Source organism: Rhinatrema bivittatum, chromosome 1 (genome assembly GCF_901001135.1).
Source record: "Rhinatrema bivittatum chromosome 1, aRhiBiv1.1, whole genome shotgun sequence".
In the NCBI taxonomy this organism is placed as follows: Eukaryota; Metazoa; Chordata; class Amphibia; order Gymnophiona; family Rhinatrematidae; genus Rhinatrema; species Rhinatrema bivittatum.
In genome coordinates, this window is record NC_042615.1 from 484,494,113 (window position 1) to 484,517,351 (window position 23,239).

Below are 23,239 nucleotides of genomic sequence, written 5' to 3' on the forward strand. Positions count from 1 at the left end.
CCTCCCTCTGACCTGCCGATCAAAGCAGGGAGAGAAAAAAAAAAAAAAGGCAAAGGAAGGGGGAGCTGTGATCCGCCACCTGTCAGCGCCGGGAAAGAGCGAGAGAGGCAGCTCCCGGCCCGGCAACTGCGTCCCGCCCGCCCGGGGGAAGCCGTTCCCATTGCAGCCACCATGCCGGAGCTCCCAGGACTTCTCCCGGGAGTTTAACTTTCCTCCTCCTCCTCCTCCTCATCTCGCTGGCAACTCGGCTGGGCTCAGCCTCAAGGTAGGCGCAGTCTGCGCTCGTCTTTGCCCGAGGAATGCGGGGGGGGGGGGGGGGGGGGGGGGGAGAGGACCGGGCGCCTCCCGCAGCTCTGACCCTCCGCTGCCCGCCCGCCGCCGGTGAGGGGGGGGGGGGGGGGTGCAGAGGCTGCCGCGCTCTTCCCCCGGGCACAGAAGGTGATGTGGACAGCCAGGGGGCTGCTGCTGCTGCCAGCAGCACACAGGGGGATTATACAGTCAGTCAGTGAGCGAGGGGTGTTGCTGTGATTTTAAGGGTGATGTGGACACATGGGCACAGAGGGGGATTATACAGTCAGTCAGTGAGTGAGGGGTGTTGCTGTGATTTTAAGGGTGATGTGGATCTGTGGGCACACAGGGGGATTATACAGTCAGTCAGTGAGCGAGGGGTGTTGCTGTGATTTTAAGGGTGATGTGGACACATGGGCACAGAGGGGGATTATACAGTCAGTCAGTGAGTGAGGGGTGTTGCTGTGATTTTAAGGGTGATGTGGACACATGGGCACAGAGGGGGATTATACAGTCAGTCAGTCAGTGAGGGGTGTTGCTGTGATTTTAAGGGTGATGTGGACACATGGGCACACAGGGGGATTATACAGTCAGTCAGTCAGTGAGGGGTGTTGCTGTGATTTTAAGGGTGATGTGGATCTGTGGGCACACAGGGGGATTATACAGTCAGTGAGTGAGGGGTGTTGCTGTGATTTTAAGGGTGATGTGGACACATGGGCACACAGGGGGATTATACAGTCAGTCAGTGAGTGAGGGGTGTTGCTGTGATTTTAAGGGTGATGTGGATCTGTGGGCACACAGGGGGATTATACAGTCAGTGAGTGAGGGGTGTTGCTGTGATTTTAAGGGTGATGTGGACACATGGGCACAGAGGGGGATTATACAGTCAGTCAGTGAGGGAGGGGTGTTGCTGTGATTTTAAGGGTGATGTGGATCTGTGGGCACACAGGGGGATTATACAGTCAGTCAGTCAGTCAGTGAGTGAGGGGTGTTGCTGTGATTTTAAGGGTGATGTGGACACATGAGCACACAGGGGGATTATACAGTCAGTCTGTGAGTGAGGGGTGTTGCTGTGATTTTAAGGGTGATGTGGATCTGTGGGCACAGAGGGGGATTATACAGTCAGTCAGTGAGTGAGGGGTGTTGCTGTGATTTTAAGGGTGATGTGGATCTGTGGGCACAGAGGGGGATTATACAGTCAGTCAGTGAGTGAGGGGTGTTGCTGTGATTTTAAGGGTGATGTGGATCTGTGGGCACACAGGGGGATTATACAGTCAGTGAGTGAGGGGTGTTGCTGTGATTTTAAGAGTGATGTGGATCTGTGGGCACACAGGGGGATTATACAGTCAGTCAGTGAGTGAGGGGTGTTGCTGTGATTTTAAGGGTGATGTGGACACATGGGCACACAGGGGGATTATACAGTCAGTCAGTGAGCGAGGGGTGTTGCTGTGATTTTAAGGGTGATGTGGATCTGTGGGCACACAGGGGGATTATACAGTCAGTCAGTGAGTGAGGGGTGTTGCTGTGATTTTAAGGGTGATGTGGACACATGGGCACACAGGGGGATTATACAGTCAGTCAGTGAGTGAGGGGTGTTGCTGTGATTTTAAGGGTGATGTGGACACATGGGCACACAGGGGGATTATACAGTCAGTCAGTCAGTGAGGGGTGTTGCTGTGATTTTAAGGGTGATGTGGATCTGTGGGCACACAGGGGGATTATACAGTCAGTCAGTGAGTGAGGGGTGTTGCTGTGATTTTAAGGGTGATGTGGACACATGGGCACAGAGGGGGATTATACAGTCAGTCAGTGAGTGAGGGGTGTTGCTGTGATTTTAAGGGTGATGTGGACACATGGGCACACAGGGGGATTATACAGTCAGTCAGTGAGCGAGGGGTGTTGCTGTGATTTTAAGGGTGATGTGGATCTGTGGGCACACAGGGGGATTATACAGTCAGTCAGTGAGTGAGGGGTGTTGCTGTGATTTTAAGGGTGATGTGGACACATGGGCACACAGGGGGATTATACAGTCAGTCAGTGAGTGAGGGGTGTTGCTGTGATTTTAAGGGTGATGTGGACACATGGGCACACAGGGGGATTATACAGTCAGTCAGTCAGTGAGGGGTGTTGCTGTGATTTTAAGGGTGATGTGGATCTGTGGGCACACAGGGGGATTATACAGTCAGTCAGTGAGTGAGGGGTGTTGCTGTGATTTTAAGGGTGATGTGGACACATGGGCACAGAGGGGGATTATACAGTCAGTCAGTGAGCGAGGGGTGTTGCTGTGATTTTAAGGGTGATGTGGATCTGTGGGCACACAGGGGGATTATACAGTCAGTCAGTGAGTGAGGGGTGTTGCTGTGATTTTAAGGGTGATGTGGATCTGTGGGCACACAGGGGGATTATACAGTCAGTCAGTGAGTGAGGGAGGGGTGTTGCTGTGATTTTAAGGGTGATGTGGACACATGGGCACACAGGGGGATTATACAGTCAGTCAGTCAGTGAGGGGTGTTGCTGTGATTTTAAGGGTGATGTGGATCTGTGGGCACAGAGGGGGATTATACAGTCAGTCAGTCAGTGGTGTTGCTGTGATTTTAAGGGTGATGTGGATCTGTGGGCACAGAGGGGCATATAGTCAGTCAGAGAGTGGTGTTGCTGTGATTTTAAGGGTGATGTGGATCTGTGGGCACAGAGGGGCATATAGTCAGTCAGAGAGTGGTGTTGCTGTGATTTTAAGGGTGATGTGGATCTGTGGGCACAGAGGGGCATATAGTCAGTCAGTGAGTGGTGTTGCTGTGATTTTAAGGGTGATGTGGATCTGTGGGCACAGAGGGACATATAGTCAGTCAGAGAGTGGTGTTGCTGTGATTTTAAGGATAATATAGTTCTGTGGGCACAGAGGAGGATTATACAGTCAGTCAGTCAGTCAGTAAGGGTTGTTGCTGTAATTTTAAGGGTGATGTTATATGATTCTGTGGGCACAGAAGGGATTATATACTCAAAACAGTGAGTGGTGTTGCTGTGGGTAGAAAGGTTGGAACAGTGATATGATCCTGTGAGGACAGAGGGCGATGCGGTCAGTCAGTGGGGTGCTGCTGAGGTTAAAGAGGGTAATATAATAAGTTAATGGGCTGTCACTGTGGGTGCAGAGTGGATGTAAGTATTGGTGAAGAAGCCTGAATAAGTTGATACAGCAATTTACGTCATTCCCCTGTCTGCGTGGAGACAGGATTACTGGATATCTTCCTTTCCCAGGGAGTGTAAGTTTCCTCCCTCTGTTGCTTTCTGTGAGCTGGGTTTTTTTTTGGGTTTTTTTTTTTTGACAGGTTTATTTTGTCCTGTGTACATTGACTTTATTGAGCTCTTCAAAACATCTGCCCTTAAAGGGAAGTGAATTGCCCATGAGATCTGGACGGTAACCTTAAAGGAAACTTGCTTCCTGTCCAGAACTCCTCTCCCGGGACCGGAGTCCATGGAATGGGAAGACAGAGATCAGTTGGGAGCCTGTGGCAATACAACAGGAATAAAAGTGGGCAGATTAGATGGGCCTTACAGTCTTTATCTGCCATCATATCCTGTGTTTCCGTGGAGCCAGGTGAACCTGCCCATCCTTTGAGAGATGAAGAGCCTTCTGCCCCTGCTATGGGGGTACTTAGTCTCACTGCCTCAGAAGGGCCAGTGAATTGCTTTGGATTTCTTAAAAAGTGGCTCCTTTGTGCCCAGTACTGGCAGGGGATGGCGTGGCTTGCATCCTTGGTGCTGGGAGTATTGTGACTGGCAATGCCAGGGACCTTTGAGGGGGGGGGGGGCCATCTAGATGGAAGATCCTATGCATGGTTCTCTGTTGAGCAGTGGGCACGTGTTTCCCGCCTGGGCTGGCCTTTGGTTCATCGCTGGTTGCACAGCCTAATCCGGGTTATTCGTCCGAGAGAATGCTGTCTTCAGGTCAGCCAGTTTAAGTCCACCTGAGCATATCCCCGATTAGCAGGCGCTGTGCACTGTTTGTGGGAAGCCCTGAGCACATACAGAAGGCCTTTAGAGATAATCAGATCAAAAAGAGAAAGGATCAGCCTGGCCCACTGCAGGAGAGGAGAGGGAGAGAAGGAGTCAGCTTGTCTTACTACATGAACGGGAGTGTTGGGGGGGGGGGGGGGAGGGAGGGGGCAGAGTTTGCCTATCCCATTGCAGGAGAACGGAGAAAGGGGATTGTCCCACTGCATGAGAGAAGAGGTGGGGAAGGGGAAGTCTGCCCCATTACATACCTGCAGAAGACTCTTCCTGTCCTACTACACCAGAGAGGAAGGAGTCCTGCCTATCCTACGGCAGGGAAGTGAAGGGTTTCTGCCTGAGAGGGGGGGGGGGCTGTCTATATACAACACGGGGAGGAGAGGGAGTGGGGGGGAATCTCCCTGTTCCACTGTAGGAAACGTGGGGGGCGGGGGGGGGTTAAGAAGGGAGTATAATCTGTTTAGAGGTGGGGGCAAAGTCAGCCTGTTCCACGCCACCAAAGCAGGAGAGTCAACCTGCATTATTAGGTTATGGGGGGGGGGGGGGGGGTTGGATGTCCCCCTGCACGTGAGAGGGGGGTGGTACCTGCCTGTCTCACTGCTGGGGGAGTCAGCGTGCGCCAGCCTGCTCAAAATGTTAGGGAAGAGCCTTATCTACCTCTTGCCTTATCTTCCCCTGCAAGACACCTTGCGCGGTGTCAGGGATTGCTGTGCTGTGCGCAGCGTGAAACAGAAACACTCGGCGTGTGGCTTAAGTGTAGAGCTGATGTCACTTGCGGCTCCCAACCATTCCCAGTTTTCGTCTTCAGTTTTGTACAGGCCTAGCAGCTCCATGGGTCTTGGGGAGAAATCGTACTCTTAGTAAATCTTCAGGCCCATTTAAAAAGACCAACAAAAAGAGGTTGCAGCACGCAAGCACTCGAGACCTCACGGGCACCCCTTCCCCCCCCTTCTTCAGCTGAGCGAGGCTCGTTGGTCCTTAATGTTTAACCATAATAAACTGGGTAATGCTCCACTCTGCCCATGCACTTAAAGCCTGTTCTGACCTTCTGTTAGCAAAGTGCAGAATCCCCGCCAGGTCCAGACTGAAGTGCCAGACGGTTGCACCTGAGCCGATGCTGGGAGACACCGCGGTCTCCAGATGTGCTTGCCCTCCTATTGTCACAGATGTCACGCACCCTCCTCTGATTCCCTGGCTTGCCATTCGGCGCGACGTTTTCCCGCGGTGCTCCATTAGTCCAGTCCTAGGCCTCTCTACCCACCCACCTGCTTTGAAGCAGAGACTGCCTTAGTTGTCTCTGGTAGTTCCTTGCCCTTGTTTGCTCTCTGCACATCTTGTTTGTTAGGGTGCAGAATGTGTAAACATGGCGTGTTGGTCTGGCATAGTGAGAAATCCAGCCAGTAACCTCAGCTTGCGAGGTGAACGGGAGCAAAATTAAGGACAAGAAAACCAGTAGAACGGTGGGCTCGAGATGACTCTATTAAGACCTTCAGGGGAAGCTGGAGATGCAGTTTCCTTTCCTTTGACATTGCCTCTTTAAACGTGCAAGGGGCTAATAAAGGGGTCATCTCTGCACAACATTTTTTGGGGGTCTTTTTACCTAATTGCTTTTATTGAGTTAATTTGTTGCAATCACAAAATTGCTATGAAAGGGGAGGTCTTATTGCTTGGTGATTTCAGTTTGCCCGATGTTGATTGGGACATCCCGGCTGCGATGTCTTCTAGAAGCAGGAAAATCCTGGATTCTCTGCGAGAAATGTTCTGTCAACTGGTAACAGAACCCACAGGGGAGGGGACGATACTGGATCCGGTGCTTACCATCAGGGACAGTAACTCTGATGTAGTAATGGACAATCATCTGGGATCCAGTGATCACTGGACGGTGAGGTTCAGTATTAGAGCGCAGGAGCCGAAGGTGCATTCACAGGCGCGGGTCCGAGACTTCAGGAAAACTAAGTTTGTTAAAATGGGGGGAGATCCTCAAGGAGTCCTTAGCTGGATGGGAAAATGCAGGGGTAGTAGAAGAGCCGTAGATAAAACCAAAAGGGGGTTATTATAAGGGCAACTACCCTTTTCTGTTAGGAAAGTAAATAAAGGAAAAGAGGAAAAAGAGGCTGCTGATTTTGCAAGAAGTGGCTGAAAGGGTAATGGGAAAAAGGTTAGCATTCCTAAACTACAAGAGATCGCAGAAAGAGGAAGGCAGGCGGTGATATCTGGAAAAGCTAAGAGAAGCTGGGAAGGTAGACAGTAGGGTAAAGATGCAAATGGAAGAAAAACAAATAGGGAAATACAGTAAAAGGGCAGAGAAGACTTTTTAAAGATATATTAGCAACAGGAGGAAGTGCAGGAGGGGGATTGTAAAAACTGAAAGATGAAGGAGCGGGGAATATGCAGAGGCTGATGAGGAGAACGCAGAGTCGTTTAACACATTTCTGTTCAGGGTTCACTGAGGAAGGGCTTGGAGTAGGACCACAGAACATGTGCCACAAAGAGGCATGGAAGTGAGGTAGACCTTAAACAACTGTCAGAAGACTTGTGTTCGTGAGAAGCAAGCAAAACTAAAAGCAGATAAAGCAGTGGGGGCTGGGTGGGATACATCCAAGCGTATTAAGTGAATTTAGGGACATTCTGGCAGCTCTGCTTCCTCACCTTTTCAGTACTTCTTTAGAGTCAGTAGTGGATCCGAAGGGCCCGGTGGCAGGGAGATCTGTTTCCTCTTTACAGATGTGGAAGTAAACAGGAATCTGAGAACCACAGGCTGGCAAGCCTGACCTCCGTGGTGAGTAAATGAATGGAATCCCTGCTAAAACAGAGGGATAGTGCAGTTTTTGGAATCCAATTACAGGATCCAAGGCAGCTTGGCTTTACCAGAGTTAAGTCTTGTCAGATGAAGCTAATCTATTTCTTTGGGGGACCAGAGAGCTAGGAACAGGTGAGAGCACTAGATGTAACGTACACAGGTTTCAGCAAAGCCTTTGACACGGTTCCGCATGGGTGACTTATAAACAAACTGAGCACCCTTGGTATGAGCCCTAAAGTGACTGGCTCGCTTAGAAACTGATTTGAGTGGGAGGCAACAAAGGGTAATAGTAAGCAATATTGTGGAAAAGCCTTTGAGAAAGATTTGCATTTTTCTTTTTACAGATGATACCAAAATCTGCAACAGGATAGACACCTAGGAAGGTGTGGAAAACACAATGAGGGATCTGGTGAAGCTTGAGGAATGGTTATGTTTCTAATAGCTAACATTTGATGCTAAAAAAAATTGCAGGATCATGTATTTGGGCTGCAAACACCCAAGGGAACAGTATTGCGGGGGGGGATGTGTGAAGTTCTGCACACAAAGCAGGAGCGGGACGGGGGGGGGGGGGGGGGGGGGGGGGTGATCATATCTGATGATCTTAAAGTGGCCACACAGGTAGATATGGTAAAGGAAAAGCTAAAATAATGCTTGAATGCACCGGGAGAGGAATAGCTAGCAGGAAAAAAAAGGAGGTGATATGAGACTTGTACAGAGGGAATCTCACTTCCCTGGAAGAAAGAAGGGAAAGGGGAGATACATAGAGACATTTAAATACCTCCCAGGAATAAATGCATAGGAGGCAGGTCTCTTTCAATAGAAAGGAGGCTCTAGATGGATCATGGGATGGATCACGGGATGAGGTAATCTAAGGAAATATTTCTCTACAGAAGGGGAGGTGGATGCACGGAACAGCTTCCCTGCGCAGGTGATGGAGACAAGGACAGTATTGGGATTTAAGACAGCAGAGGACAAGCTCAGAGTATCTCTGAGAGAGAGGAAGGGACTATGTAGCTGAGCAGGAAATGTGGCTGGGCAGACTAAATGGGCCGTATGGTCTTTGTCTGACATCATATTCTGTATTTCTGTAGAATTTAAAATATTGTCAGCTTTGGCCTATGATAGCACGCTGGCCTCCCCGAGTCTCTGTGGGAGCACTCTCTATTCTTGTTTCAGAGCTGCCGTGGAAGCCCCGTTGGAGCTGCTCTGAGCAGGGTTGGAAGAATCCCAGGCCCCAGGTCACCCTGATGCCTAGAGGTCCCCAAAGCCCCACAGCTGGGCTAATCCTGGTGAAAGACACCTGACCTGGGCATGGGGGAGGCACGGTGAGGCTGGAGAGAGGAAGAGGATGGGAAATGGGCAGGGAGGAGAGAAGCTGATGGGAGAACATAGGTAAAATGTGAAAAAAGCAAAATAGGCAAAAAAATCACAATACAAAAGAAATGAACAACACAAGCAGAAATAAAATAAAAAGCACGATGAGCAAATTTAAAACCAAAACAAAAGAGTACAAAAGCAAAAATCAGAAAATTTTTGGATCAATAAAAGTTTACCTTTACTCCGAAAAAAAACAAACCTTGGCTGATGCCAGAATTTTCAGAAAATGTTTCCACTCCCTGAGCATCTGTGCAAGCATTCTTGACACTCTTTCTGAGCCTCTGTGGAAGCGCTCTGATACTGTCCCTGAGCCTCTGTGGGAGCACTTTCTGACACTCTCTCCCTGAGTGTATGTGAGAGCACTCTTTGAATCTGTCCCAGGGTCTCTGTGAAAATGCTCTCTCTCCCTTAGCCGTCTGACACTCTCTCCCTGAGCCTCTGTGGGAGCGCTCTCTGACACTTTGTCTCTGAGCCTCTGTGGAAACACTCTTTGAATCTGTCTCCGAGTCTCTGAAAGTGCTCTCTGGCATGCTCCCTGAGTGCCTGTGGACGCACTTTCTATTGCTCTGTCCCTGAGCCTCTGTGGGAGCGCTCTTTGACACTCTCCCCTGCAGCCTCTGTGGGAGTGCTCTCTGACACTATCCCCGAGTCTCTATGGGCTCTGCTTCAGGCAGGCAGATGAAGGCTCCAAAAAGGTACCTGCCCTGAGCTTTCAGTGGCAGATGAGAGGCTGCTGGTATGCGGTAAACAAGCAGAGTGTGAGATGCCAGTGCACTGTGACGGGGCACCTGTTTCTCCTGGAGCCTCTCTGCAAATATGTTCCGGAGCCCTCACAATGGACTTCTCATCCCCAGCCCCTAGAACAATGGTATCCAAACCTGTCCTGGGGACCCCCCAGCCGGTCGGGTTTTCAGAATATCCACAGTGAATATGCATGAGAGAAAACTTGGCATGTTATGGAGGCAGCGCATGCAAATTTTCTCTCATGCATATTCACTGTGGATATCCTGAAAACTCGACCGGCTTGGGGGTCCCCAGGGCAGGGTTGGGAACCACTGCCCTAGAACCTACTGGTGGCACCAGTCACTGAGTGCTGTTAGGTGCAACAGGACTGGAGGTGGGGAAAGAATGGAAGAGGGAGTGACATGGGACATACACTTCTTCTGCTCACCTGCAGCTGTTTTAGTAGCGAAGTTGCAATTTCCCTGCATGGTGCTTAACCTGCGGTTTCCTCTCCAACCGAATCTCAGATCATGATTATATGAAGGAAAATTTATGTTACAGATGAGGCAAAGTCATTTCTTTCAGAGGGGACTTAGTTTCTGTCATAACGCAATTTTCCCCCAAGTCAAATTGTAAACTTGGTTTCTGATTCTAAAAAAAGGATTGTGGGCAAACATAATCTAGTAATCCTCTCCACAGATTATAATCCACAAGATCCAAAAAGGAAGGCAGTCTACCCTTTACAAAATGTATGAGCATCTGACTGTAGGTGTTTATAGCCAGTTTTTTTATAGCTGTATATAGATAGTTGAAACACAGAAAAGGAGATATTTAGTCATACCTGTTAATTTCCTTTCCTTGAATCCTGCTAGACTGGTCCAGACAAGTGGGTTTTACTCAGCCCCCCACCCCCAGCTGGTGGAGACAGAGGACCTGCCTTTTTCTGTATGACCTCATGACTAGATAAAAGGAGGTGCAGCCTGGGCCCTTGCCAGTATCCTTCTGTCAAAGCAATAGTACCTTTACCCATACCAGGAGAAGGGAACCTCTACCAGTATCCCCTAGAGAGAGAGAGGCAAGAAAGACAAAGCAGAAAAGGTGACACAGAGTGAGTCTAGCTGCTTTCCTAAGGAAAGGACTACAATCTCTCAACTTCCCAAAGGATAGGCAAGGAATGAGAGACAGAGAAATAGATATTGTATGTGCAGCTGCTGCATTTCCTGGTGGGTCCTGGCGATGTCTAGCAGGACTCAAGGATAGGAAATGAACAGGTATGACTAAATTTCTCTTTCCTTATTATCCTGCTAGAAGACAAATAGGAATTACCCAAGCTTGAACTGGCCTGGGTGGGAAGAAGATAGGGCTGCTCTGAGAATGCCTGTCCTTGACATGTACATCCAGTTGACAAGGACAACCAGGTGGCTGCTTTACAGATATCCTAGGGAGCCAATGCAAAGGATTCTGCCCAAGATGATGCCTGGCTCCTGATGGAATGAGTATGGAGCATCTCTGGCACCTATTGACCCTTCAGCAAGATTGCTGATTGCAATCGCTTCTTGATTCAGCTGGCCAGAGTAGCTTTAGAAGCTGCTTCACCCCTATGGGGGCTGCCAAACAGTACAAATAGCCTATCCATTTTCCAAAAGGAGTTCTTCACCTCAGATATCTAAGACGTATGCATTGGACGTCTAAAAGATGGAGCCTGCTCTCTTTACCGTGACATTTGCTTCCTCAGAAGCTGGCAGTGAGATAGACTGATTCAAATGAAAGGGTGATATCACTTTTGGGAGACAGGATGGAATCGGCTAAAAAGTAACCACTTCAGCGGAGATACGGCTTGCTGCAGTTCCAAAATACTTCTGTCGGAGCAGATGGCTACCTGAAAAAAATGACTTCAATGAAAGATCCTTTAGAGAAGTCTGTTTCACAGGCTCAGAGGGTGAACCTACCAGTGCATTAAGGGCCAAATTAAAGTCCCACTGAAGAACCAAGGACTAAAACATAGGGTAGATTTACTTGACCCTAGGAGGAAACGGGTTACATCTGGATGCGCAGCTATTCAATGCCATGCAATGCCACATTGCATTAATGCAATGCCACATTGCAATGCCACATTGTATAATGCAATGCCACATTGCATTACTCAGAAATTAATTCCCCAATATCACAGAAAAACCAAGAGTCAAAAAAAGGAGATTCATTAGGCTCAGGTAGGACCCACAGTCACCCATTCTTGACGAATGGACAGCCAACAGATACACCCCCCCCCCCCCCCACTCAAACAGGTCATTAAGAAATTCTTTAAAATCCAGGATTACAGTGGGCTCTGGTAGAATTAGACCTGTGATGAGGAGACACACAATGTACCAAATGCAAAAAGAACAAAAAGCCTTCTCTATATTAAAAACTAATGAAGTTCTTGAGAAAAACATTGAAGTGTTACCAGAAAAGAGAAAAAAAAACACAATGCATGCAGAATTTCAAGTTCCATAACCGAAAGAAAAATCTAATTGAGATGGATAACTCTGTCAACAGTGGCACAACTGCAAAAGGAAAGAGTGAAGTGAATAACAAATCTCAACTAAAGTCTCATAAGGAGTCCAGGAAAAGCAATAACCTTAAAGAGAGTACCTGGAAGGCTATGACCACAAATGCTCATAGTTTGGGAAATAAAATCCCAGATCTACAGGCCCTAATGACAGAGGCAGAATTGGACATTGTTGCTATCACAGAGACATGGTTCACAGAATCTCATGAATGGGATACAACAATACCAGGCTATAACTTGTTAAGGAAGGACAGAGTGGATAGAAAAGGGGGAGGTGTGGCTCTTTATGTCAGAAACAACATCCAAGCATCTGAGCTGCAAGGAAGTTGGGGCAAGGAAGAAGCACTATGGGTCGACCTAAAAAAGATGACGGAGCATCCATTTATATTGGAGTGGTTTACAGGCCTCCAAACCAAAAGGAAGAGCTGGACAGAGATCTGGTTGAAGACATCCATAAGACAGGTAAGAAGGGAGAAGTGGTGATCGTGGGTGACTTTAATATGCCAGATGTAGACTGGAAAATCCCATCTGCAGAAACTAAAAATAGTAGAGCGATAGTGGATGCCATGCAAGTATCTTTGTTCAAACAAATGGTGTTGGAACCCACGAGAGAAGGAGCTATACTCGACTTAGTGCTCACTAATGGAGATAATGTCTCCGATGTCCAGGTGGGCACCCACCTCAGCACCAGTGATCATCAAACGGTATGGTTTAATATCACTAAAAGAATAGGGAAAAGAACCACAAAGACCCGAGTTTTACAGTTCAAAAACACAGACTTTGAGGAAATGGGGAAGTACCTGGAGGAAGAACTAAAAGGATGGGAGAATGAAAGAGATGTGGATCAGCAGTGGACCAATCTAAAAGGAGCAATCACCAAGGCAACTGCTCTATATGTTAGAAATGTAAAGAAAAGCAAAAGAAAATTGAAACCTATCTGGTTCTCAAAGGAGGTGGCTGACAAAATTAAAGCTAAAAGAACAGCATTCAAAAAATACAAAAGATCCCAAAGGGAGGAGCACAAAGAAGAATATTTGTTTCAACTGAGGGAGACGAAGAAATTAATCAAGTTGGCAAAAAGTCAAGCGGAAGAGAGGATTGCCAAGGAGATAAAAAATGGTGACAAAACATTTTTCAGATACATCAGTGAAAAGAGAAAGGTCCAAAGTGGTATAGTGAAATTGAAAGGTGGTAATGATCAATGTGTGGAGAGAGATGAAGAAATGGCAGAAATATTAAACGAATACTTCAGCTCTGTGTTCACTAAAGAAGACCCTGGAGAAGGACCATCTCTACACAACAAGAAACTGGAGGGAAGTGGAATAGATGAAAATCCTTTTACAGTAGAAAATGTATGGGAAGAGCTAAAGAATCTTTAAGTGGACAAAGCTATGGGGCCTGATGGGATTCATCCAAGGATACTGAGGGAGCTCAGAGATGTTCTGGCGGGTCCGCTGTGTGACCTGTTCAATAGATCCCTAGAAACGGGAGTGGTACCAAGAGATTGGAGAAGAGCAGTGGTGGTCCCGCTTCACAAGAGTGGGAACAGGGAGGAGGCTGGCAACTACAGACCGGTTAGCCTCACTTCGGTGGTGGGAAAAGTAATGGAGTCACTGCTGAAAGAGAGAATAGTGAACTATCTACAGTCAGGAGAATTAATGGACCAGAGGCAACATGGATTCACCAGGGGAAGATCCTGTCAGACAAATCTGATTGACTTTTTTGACTGGGTAACCAAGGAATTGGATCAAGGAAGAGCGCTCGATGTCATCTACTTGGATTTCAGCAAAGCTTTTGATACGGTTCCGCACAGGAGACTGGTGAATAAAACGAGAAGCTTAGGAGTGAGGGCCGAGGTGGTGACCTGGATTGCAAATTGGTTAACAGACAGAAGACAATGTGTGATGGTAAACGGAACTTTCTCTGAAGAGAGAGCGGTTTTAAGTGGTGTACCGCAAGGATCGGTTTTGGGACCGGTCCTGTTCAATATCTTTGTGAGCGACATTGCGGACGGGATAGAAGGTAAGGTTTGTCTTTTTGCGGATGACACTAAGATCTGCAACAGAGTGGACACGCCGGAAGGAGTGGAGAGAATGAGACGGGATTTAAGGAAACTGGAAGAGTGGTCGAAGATATGGCAGCTGAGATTCAATGCCAAGAAGTGCAAAGTCATGCATATGGGGAGTGGAAATCCGAATGAACTGTATTCGATGGGGGGGGAAAGGCTGATGTGCACGGAGCAGGAGAGGGACCTTGGGGTGATAGTGTCTAATGATATGAAGTCTGCGAAACAATGTGACAAGGCGATAGCAAAAGCCAGAAGAATGCTGGGCTGCATAGAGAGAGGAATATCGAGTAAGAAAAGGGAAGTGATTATTCCCTTGTACAAGTCCTTGGTGAGGCCTCACCTGGAGTACTGTGTTCAGTTCTGGAGACCGTATCTACAAAGAGACAAAGACAAGATGGAAGCGGTACAGAGAAGGGCGACCAAGAAGGTGGAGGATCTTCATCGGATGACGTACGAGGAGAGATTGAAGAATCTAAATATGTACACCCTGGAGGAAAGGAGGAGCAGGGGTGATATGATTCAGACTTTCAGATACATGAAAAACTTTAATGATCCAAAGACAACGACAAACCTTTTCAGACGGAAAAAAATCAGCAGAACCAGAGGTCACGAGCTGAGGCTCCGGGGAGGAAGACTAAGAACCAATGTCAGGAAGTATTTCTTCACGGAAAGGGTGGTGGATGCCTGGAATGCCCTTCCGGAGGAAGTGGTGAAGTCTAAAACTGTGAAAGACTTCAAAGGGGCGTGGGATAAACACTGTGGATCCATCAAGTCTAGTGGGCGTAAATATAGAGGAGGTGGTAAAACACTGCACAGAGCGGCAGTAGCCACAGAGGCATTCACGGAGCGGGATGCCAGTGGCCAGTAGTTGTTCCACCTTCAGGCAGCAAAATACTGCACGGAGCGGCAGTAGCCACAGAGGCATTCACGGAGCGGGATGCCAGTGGTTTGTGTTCCACCTTCACGGAGCGGAAGGTTGGAGGGCTGCCATCTCCAAAAAAACAAATAACAAAAAAACAAAAAACAAACAAACAAAACAGAGGTGGGTAAGAGTATGGGGCAGGGGTGTGGCCGTTTATTGCGGCAGTTGCTACCCCTGATTGAGCTGGATGTTCATTGGGATGCGGATACGGCACTGCTCTCTGCATTGGTGGAGGGGTGGAAGGGAATTGGGGCCGGAGGGTGCTGGAAGCCAATAGTGACGGGGGAGGGGGAAAAAAAAGGGGGGGGGGGAAGATTAAAAAAAAAAAATGGATAAACTGCGTAGCTTGCTGGGCAGACTGGATGGGCCGTTTGGTCTTCTTCTGCCGTCATTTCTATGTTTCTATATATGAGCAACCTTTGACCCAAACTCCGTGGCAGGAAATGGCTGCAACCCTGCACCTTTAGAAAACTGAGCGCTAGCCTGTTATGTCTGAAGGAAGGGCCAGGATGGCCGCAGTCCCTATAGGGTGAAACCAACAGCTCTCACAAAGCTCTCAAAGAAGCGCCATACCTGAACATGCATCAAGGAAGTTGAGTTCTTATGGGGCCCTTAGCATCACTGTAATAACTAAATGAGCTTTCTCAAGGGCCAGGCCAAGATAAAATGGAGACTTAAAATGGTTATACACTTGTCTGAAGGAGGCGATAATCACCAAAACACTTGTCAGTTTTGCACTGTTTTATACATCTTGCCTTAGACATCTGATGCTTTGAATGGTGAAGCTTAAGTGGATCTTGCTAAGACAAGTTAAGTACTAACATTCTTTGCTACTATGAACTACAGCTGGTCAGATCCATATTGGGAATGTTCGCTATTGTTAGTGGGCTTCCTGAAATATTGTTTTATTTGCATGAAAAAAACCAAACAAACTTGGTTATACACAGAACTGTAGAAGATTTCCGAGAACTGTATTGATATATGATTATTTGTTTAGGCTTTGTGCCTACTTTAATGTAATATTAACATTGTTATGATAACATCATAATTATTTGAGATAATCACTGGCTCTTCTTTTTGGGATCTTGTATATTCTACCTTTAAGGTTTTGAATGTCTCTTTTCATATCCTGCTCTGGCTCTCCTCTAGAGTATACATATTTAGGTGCTTATTTATCATCTCGTAGGACTTTTTGTACAGATTCTGCATCATTTTGATAGCTCTTGTCTGGAATGCCTCTATTTTATCTATGTCTTGTTGGAGATATGGCCTCTAAAATTGGACATGGTACTACAGATGAGGTCTCGCTAATGAATTGTACAGAAATATTATCATCTTTTTTTTCTACTGGCCATGCACAAGCGACAAACTTTCTCCATTGGAAAGAAGTCAGTAGAACTAGGGGTCACGAAATGAAGCTCCAGGGAGGACAACTCAGAACCAACATCAGGAAATATTTCTTCACGGAGAGGGTGGTGGATGCCTGGAATGCCCTTCTGGAGGAGGTGGTGAAGACAAAAACGGTGAAAGATTTCAAAGGGGCATAGGATAAACACTGTGGATCGCTAAAGGCCAGAAGATGGAAATGAGGAAAAGAGTGCATGGGGGTAACTTGCTGGTGTGGCGGTTACTATCCTTCATAAGCCTTCATATTGTTGATGCATCTACATTATTGCTCTCTGCTTTAACAGTAGGGGGAAAAGGGGAATTAGATTCAGGCATCAACCAACAAAGACATTTGGATTTTACAGTCTGCGAAAACAAATAAGCATGGGGGTAACTTGCTGATGCAGCTGTTACTACCCTTAACCAATAAGCCTTATACTTGTGATGCAACTTCAACATTACTCTCTGCTTCAACGGCAAGAGGTAACAGGGAATTGGACTCAGACAGCAACCAACAAGGGCCCTGATTTTGATGATTTGGGAAACTAAGTATGGGAGAGACCTGTATGGCGTGGCTGATGCTACCATAAGCTTGCTGAGCAGACTGGATGGACCATTTGGTCCTTTTCTGCTGTCATTTCTATGTTTCTATGATTCTGTATTTATGCTTCCTAGTATCTCTCTGGCCCTAGCCACCTCCTTGTTGCATTGTTTTGCAAATTGGAGATAAACAGCTTGCAAAACATCTGAGATCCCTCTCCTATTGCATCTCATCCCATATGATCTTTTGTTCTTTCAGATTTCTGAGTCCTAAATGCCTGAATGTAAATACTTTTGCATTAAATGTGACCATTCCTCGTGATTTCTTAGACCATTTCTTCTCTTCCCACTAAGTGTTGAGGGGAATTGCAAAGAACAGTCATAAACTTTTGATGTTGCTTCTCCAATATCTATCTGATGTTGCATCAATGTATCTTTGATGTCATCCACCCATCTTCTACAATTTGTCCTGTAATATTCCAACATTCTGTCACTACATGCAAGCTTTCTGGGGCAGTTTTGTTTTTTTTAAGTTTTTATTTTCATGAATTTTCAAACATACACAAGAATACCTTGTTAAGCAATTACGGTACAATATATAAGAAATAACTGGGGCAGTTTTATTCTTAGATCGTTGCTCGGTTATTTATTTTTTTTATTTCAGCCGGAGTGTTCTCACAATTGCAGATCTTTGTATCTTCTGCAAAAACCCTTCCAATAATGCCTCTGCAATATCACATATGAAAATATTGAACTGAACCAGCCCCAGGACTGATTCCTTAGGCACTCCACTGATAGCCCCCTTTCATTTGAACGAACTTCATTTACCATTGCCCTCTGCTGCCTATCACTCAACCAGTTTCTAACCCATTCAATACCTTTAGGTTCACTCCTAGGTTGCTGAAGTTATGAGTCTCCTATGTGGGCCATTGTCAAAGGCCTTTTTGAAATCTAAGTGCACCATATTTAATGCCCACCTTAATCTAACTCTTTGGCTGCCCAGTCAAAGAAATTAATCATGCATACACCTATTAGTGCTATAGAAATGTTAAATAGTAATAGATTTCCTTGACTAATCTCGTCTGTGGGTATTTATATGCACGTCTGGTTATATTTGTTTACAGACATTGGGGTTAGGTATTTATGGGGATCTGTTTGTGTATGCTTATGGACGAATGTATGGAGGCAGTTATGGATGTTGAAGCGTGCACTGGCATACATCTCCTGAGACAAGGATGTGAAAGGTCTTTCCTGTATTGGTCATCAAGTGCTGCCAGCCTGTGGATGGATCTCTGGGCTACACTCTGTTAATGTATAACCTACCATGTTAGGTGTTAGATTGGGAGGGAGAAGAGCACTGCTGGTTTCTCATTAACTTCTCATAGTTTCCAAGGTCAATAGCAGACCATGTATAACTCATGCACGCTGTATAAAGGATGTATTGCTATCCTAGATAAAACGTCCCCGCTCCCCCCCATCTCACTGTCTGTGATGTATGCATTGTGCTGTATATTTTATATTAAGCGCAGGGGGTCAATTCACCCACTTACAGGAAGGTGTGGCTAATCTATTCAGAATGGTCGGGCACTATATCATACATGATAATGAGTTTGAATATTGGCTCCTTGGGAGTCCAAAACACATTGAATAAATGCATTACCATATACATGAGACTCATTCTTTCTTTTTGGACATGCAAAATTGCTCTTATGACATCAGCGATATCTGGAATTATGTGGAGAAAGTGCGGGGAACACTTTGGAGAAGGGATATTAGCACAGCTTCATAAAGGGCAAAAAATCAAAGTGCTCCAATCATGGCTTGGCCTCATTTACAGTAGCTCTGAAACATTTATGTAGCCCAGCTATAGGATTAAAGGGGATAAGGCAGCCACCGGAGGCACATAGAAAATGCTTTGTTAGACTCCAACAAACTCCCAACTGCAATGGCTTAGCAAGCTCTTGAAATGCAAATATGTTTCCAACCCACAAAACAAAACGTGTTGTTTGTCTGCACCCTACCTTCCCTTTCAATGAAGGACAGCTCTGCCTATGAAGGTGGTACATTGGCTCTTCAGATACTAAAGTACATTTTTCTTTCACTCCAAAGAAACTGCACTCCATTTTCCCAGTGCTAGGCAGAGAGCTCACAAAAGCTTAAAGGTCAGGAGAAAGTAGCATCAGAAAAGTAGAGGCAGTGTGGAATGGTGCCCTGTCTACCCCTAGCTGCCATGCCTCGAGGCACCTTTTAACCGAACGGTACCTATAAAAGAGCAAAACGGAATGCAGTCACATCAGGCCACCAACACAAGTGCTTTCAGCATCTACCATGCATGTGATGACTTCACTAACATACCTTCACACTGATCAGGCAGCTCTTAGGAGAAATGTTGGCATGATGCATTTGGATCAGACCATTCAGAACCTCAACTTCCTCTTCTTCTCCCTTTCACCCATCTTCCTCCTCTGGCAGCACAAACATCATCGTGCAGCACACGGTACAACAGAGACCTTGCCGACATTGGCGGGAACAACATGGGTCCCCATGATGTTTAGCAAGCAAAACCTAAGTTTTCCAGAGCCCAAAAAGGTGCACAATAAGGGCTGCAGTGAAGCAATTGAAGCAGAGGAAAGATGGAGGAGCAGAGTAGTGAGACCAGCTCACTGTTGATAACCCACAAGCAGAAGAAGAAAGGAGCAGCCTGTGAAATAGTAGAATGTATGAAGACCTTTCTAGCAATACTGAAGTGTTCATGGGTTCCAGCACTTACCCAGCAGAATATCATCTCCAGGATCTTGAATGTTCATGTAATAGTACAATGTACAGCATGAGCATCTTGGCCGCCACTGGGAAGCAATGATCACACCTGTATGTTCAGACTGTCATGATGATACTTATGATTCTGGTAGATGGCTTTGAAGGAACCCAAGCCCACCTGATTTTAATCAAACAGACCCCATTATGTTCAGGAACTGAGCTATCTATCAGAATCTCCTTCGTGCCTCCCTCAGGGATATGGGATATATTCAGGGCCTGCATACTCTTCCGGAGACGGAGAACTCACTGAGGCCCGATCATATCTTGTGCCACCCTCTGGAAGGAGCCAATAAGCCAAACGGCATAGATCAGTCATCACTTTCACCTCAACAATCAAGCCGTTGAGGATGGGTCTGTCTGAGAAGCCAGACATCCAGGCGCCTTCTCACAGAGCTGGGAGCTGAGGCCTCAGGGCAGCCTGAATCTACTCAGGCGCTCTGCCTCACTCAGCTCCCCTACCTCTGACCTGCTTTGGAAGGAGGCTCGGCATCTCTTGCAATGTGCATGAAGAGTAGATGCACTCTTAGAGCCATTGAGCTGCAGCTCAAGTACAAACCATCTTAGTTAGAGGTGGGCAAGCCAGAAAATACAATAGCTGAGTCCCAGCCAAACACAAGTAGAGCCAACTTAATTTAGGGCAGAAATAAATCATAAAATTCTAACCAGCTCCATCTCTATGTAGTTTTGTTTTATCTATTGATAGGGCAGTTTCCTCCATCTCCTTTCTAGCTTTTTGGAGCCAGGGCCTTCATTCCCAACTACCCGGGGATATTTCCCCCTGCCATTTTATATCCTCTTCCAAGTGCACTGAATCCACCCACTAGGTGTCACCATTGTGCAATGACTGGGACTCCCTCCCTCCAGGCACCGTGAGTGCTACCTCCGCAGCAGCCCTAGTCCCCAGGAAGTAGAAGATCTGACTCGGCAAAATGATCCCAGGTCCCTCCTCGTGCTGGTCCACAGCACTGCCACTGAGCTGCCAGGCCAGCCCCCGTTCCTGTCTCTGCTGCCCGCCTGCCTCTCCAGTTTCTCCCTCTCTCCAGCCCAGCATGTCCCATCTTCACTTTTCCAGTCCCTACTTCGCCATCTCTCTTCTCTTTGTCCTCCCTCCACCCCCCCTTACATCCAGATTGTCAGTCTTACTGCTTCCTCTCACCTCTCCACCGACTCCTCCTCTCTTTTCTGTTTCCCTCCGGTACTTCTCCATCGTTTCTCCATGCTCCTGTCCTCTCCTCCCTCTTTCTTCACCCTGTGCTCCTCCGTCCCTTTTTCTTTCACCCTCCCCTCCCTTAGTGCAGAATGGGCGGTGGGCACACTGAATGCCAGTGGCTCTCCTTGTCCTGCAGCTTCCTTTCCTCCTCTACCTGTTTGCTTCTGTTTCAGGAAAAAGCACGCACGGGGGGGGGGGGGGGGGGGGGGGGAGGGGGAGGGGCGGACGTGTTTTGTTTTTTTAAAATTTATTTTATTTTGTTTAGATTAAGCTCACGCCTTTTCAGTCGTAGCTCAAGGCGAGTTACATTCAGGTGTGTGTGTAGGGGGGGGGGGGGGGCCACTGCAGGGACAGAGAAAGCTGCCCTTGTTCGGCAGGTGAGTGGGCCTACGCCTGCCATCCTCTCTGTGGCACAGAGGGGGTTGGGGAAGCGAACAGCCCTGAAGCCATGGCAAATGACAGAAACTGGCACTAAAAAGGAGGATAAACCTGGCCGTGGTTCATCTTTTGGCTCCTCGTCCTGCCGAGTCAGGCAGGAGCCAGGTCCCGGGGCGGGCTCGACCTCGCGATGGCTCACCCCCCCAGTTCTAATCTTAGCTAGGCCGAGTGGAAATGAAATCACAACCCACTTCCTTCCCCTTTGATAAAGGCTTGTCGGTAACTGAGAAACTTTAGCACAGGACGTGCTGGAGCTGTTCCAGATCAGCAGAAACAGGCCTAGATAACTAAAGCCCGTGATGCGCTGCACGCCCGTGAAACCGCTGGGAATCAGACGCTGCAGCTCAATCTGCCTGACTGAGTCGGGAGGGAGCAGGGCCAGCGCCGGCACACAGGGCCATCAGCCGGGCCTGCGGAACCAATGCTGGGATGCACGCTGAGGAGAAAGCAGCACCGTCGCTTCAGAAGTGCTGGGTTATCTGTCCCAAGAATAGGTTAATTAACAGAATGTGGCCAGAATGAGAGGAAAGGAAGCTGCGTAGCCCAGCTCCTGTGATCTTTCATAGCAGGAAAAGAAAAGAACTTAACAAATTTCATCAGATGTAAGATAATGGGAGGTTTGCAATGAAAAAGAGTCATCGAAGACTTAATTCCTGTCCTGTACAGGAGCAAATATGTTTAGGACTAGCCAAACACCAGTTGAAAATGTAATGGAAGATACATCGGATTGGAAGTGCTCAGAACTCTCTCTTTCCAGGCCCAGCTGAGCACTCTCTTCCACGCCTCTCCATACGGACCCAGCACTCTCTTACCCCCTTACACGGCCTGACAACAGCACACTCCAATCCCCACTTCCAAGCCTGATCCCAGCACTTTCTTCCCTTCCCACCACACAAACCCAACTCTAGCATCATAACATAAGAATTTCTATGCTGGATCAGACTGAAGGTCCATCAAGCCCAGCATCCCTTTTCCAGCAGTGGTCAATCCAGGTCATAAATACCTGGCAAGATCCCAAACAGTAAATAGATCCTGTGCTGCTATTGTGCAATGCTAGTAAGTAGTGGCTATTCCCTAAGGCTTCTTGGTTAATAACAATTTATGAACTTCTCCTCCAGAAACTTGTCTAAACATTTTTAAACCCAGCTGCACTAACTGCCTTAACCACATCCTCCAGCAATAAATTCCAGAGCTTAATTGTGCATTGAGTGAAAAAGAATTTTCTCCAATTTGTTTTGAATGTGCTACTTGCTAACTTCATGGAATGTCCCCTAGTTTTTGTATTTTTTGAAAGAGTAAATAATTGATTCACATTTACTCGCTCTATTCCTCTCATGATTTTATCAACCCATATCATATCTCCCCCTCAGCTATCTCTTCTCCAATCTGAACAGCCCTAACCTCTTTAGCCTTTCCTCATAGTGGAATTATTCCGTCCCCTTTATCATTTTGTTCGCCCTTCCAATGCAACTATATCTTTTTTGAGATGTGGTGGGCAGAACTACACATAGCTCACCAGGTATGGCCTCACCATAGAGCAATATAGAGGCATTAAGACATTCTCCATTTTATTCCCCATTCCTTTTTTAATAACTCCTAATATTCTGTTGGCTATTTTGACTGCTGCTACATTGAGATAAGGATTTTAAAGTATTGTTCACGAAAATGCCCAGATTCTTTTCCTGGGTGGTGAGTCCTAACATGGAACCTAACATCGTGTAACTACAACGTGGATTACCTTTCCCATGTGCATCACTTTGAGCCTGTCCACATTAGATTTCATCTGCCATTTGCTTGCTCAGTCTTCCAGTTTTGCAAGATCCTCCTGCAACGTTTCACAATCTGCTTGTGATTTAATAATTTGGAATAATTTTGTGTCATCTGCAAATTGAATCACCTCACTCGTCATTCCCTTTTCCTGATCATTTATAAATATATTTAAAAAAGCACGGTTCCCAGCACTTTCTGACTTCCCTCCCAATCTCGACCTCAGCACTTTCTTTCCCCCCCCACCCCCCGCATATGCTTTTTCCAGATATTCACCACCACCCAGCCCCAGCCAACCCGAATCTAGCACACTTAGCTCCCCTCTTCCCCCTCCCACCTGACCCAGT

General features: G+C 47.0%; 1 protein-coding gene across 1 annotated transcript in view; it reads left to right on the forward strand.

The window, feature by feature from the left end:
• Positions 1-31: 31 nt before the first annotated feature.
• Positions 32-23,239, forward strand: part of LOC115094484 (semaphorin-3F-like) — a 103,452-nt gene continuing 80,244 nt past the window's right edge. Inside the window, exon 1 of the mRNA XM_029607603.1 lies at positions 32-265. The gene's annotated coding sequence lies outside the window, so the exon portion shown is untranslated. The remainder of the gene's footprint in view (positions 266-23,239) is intronic.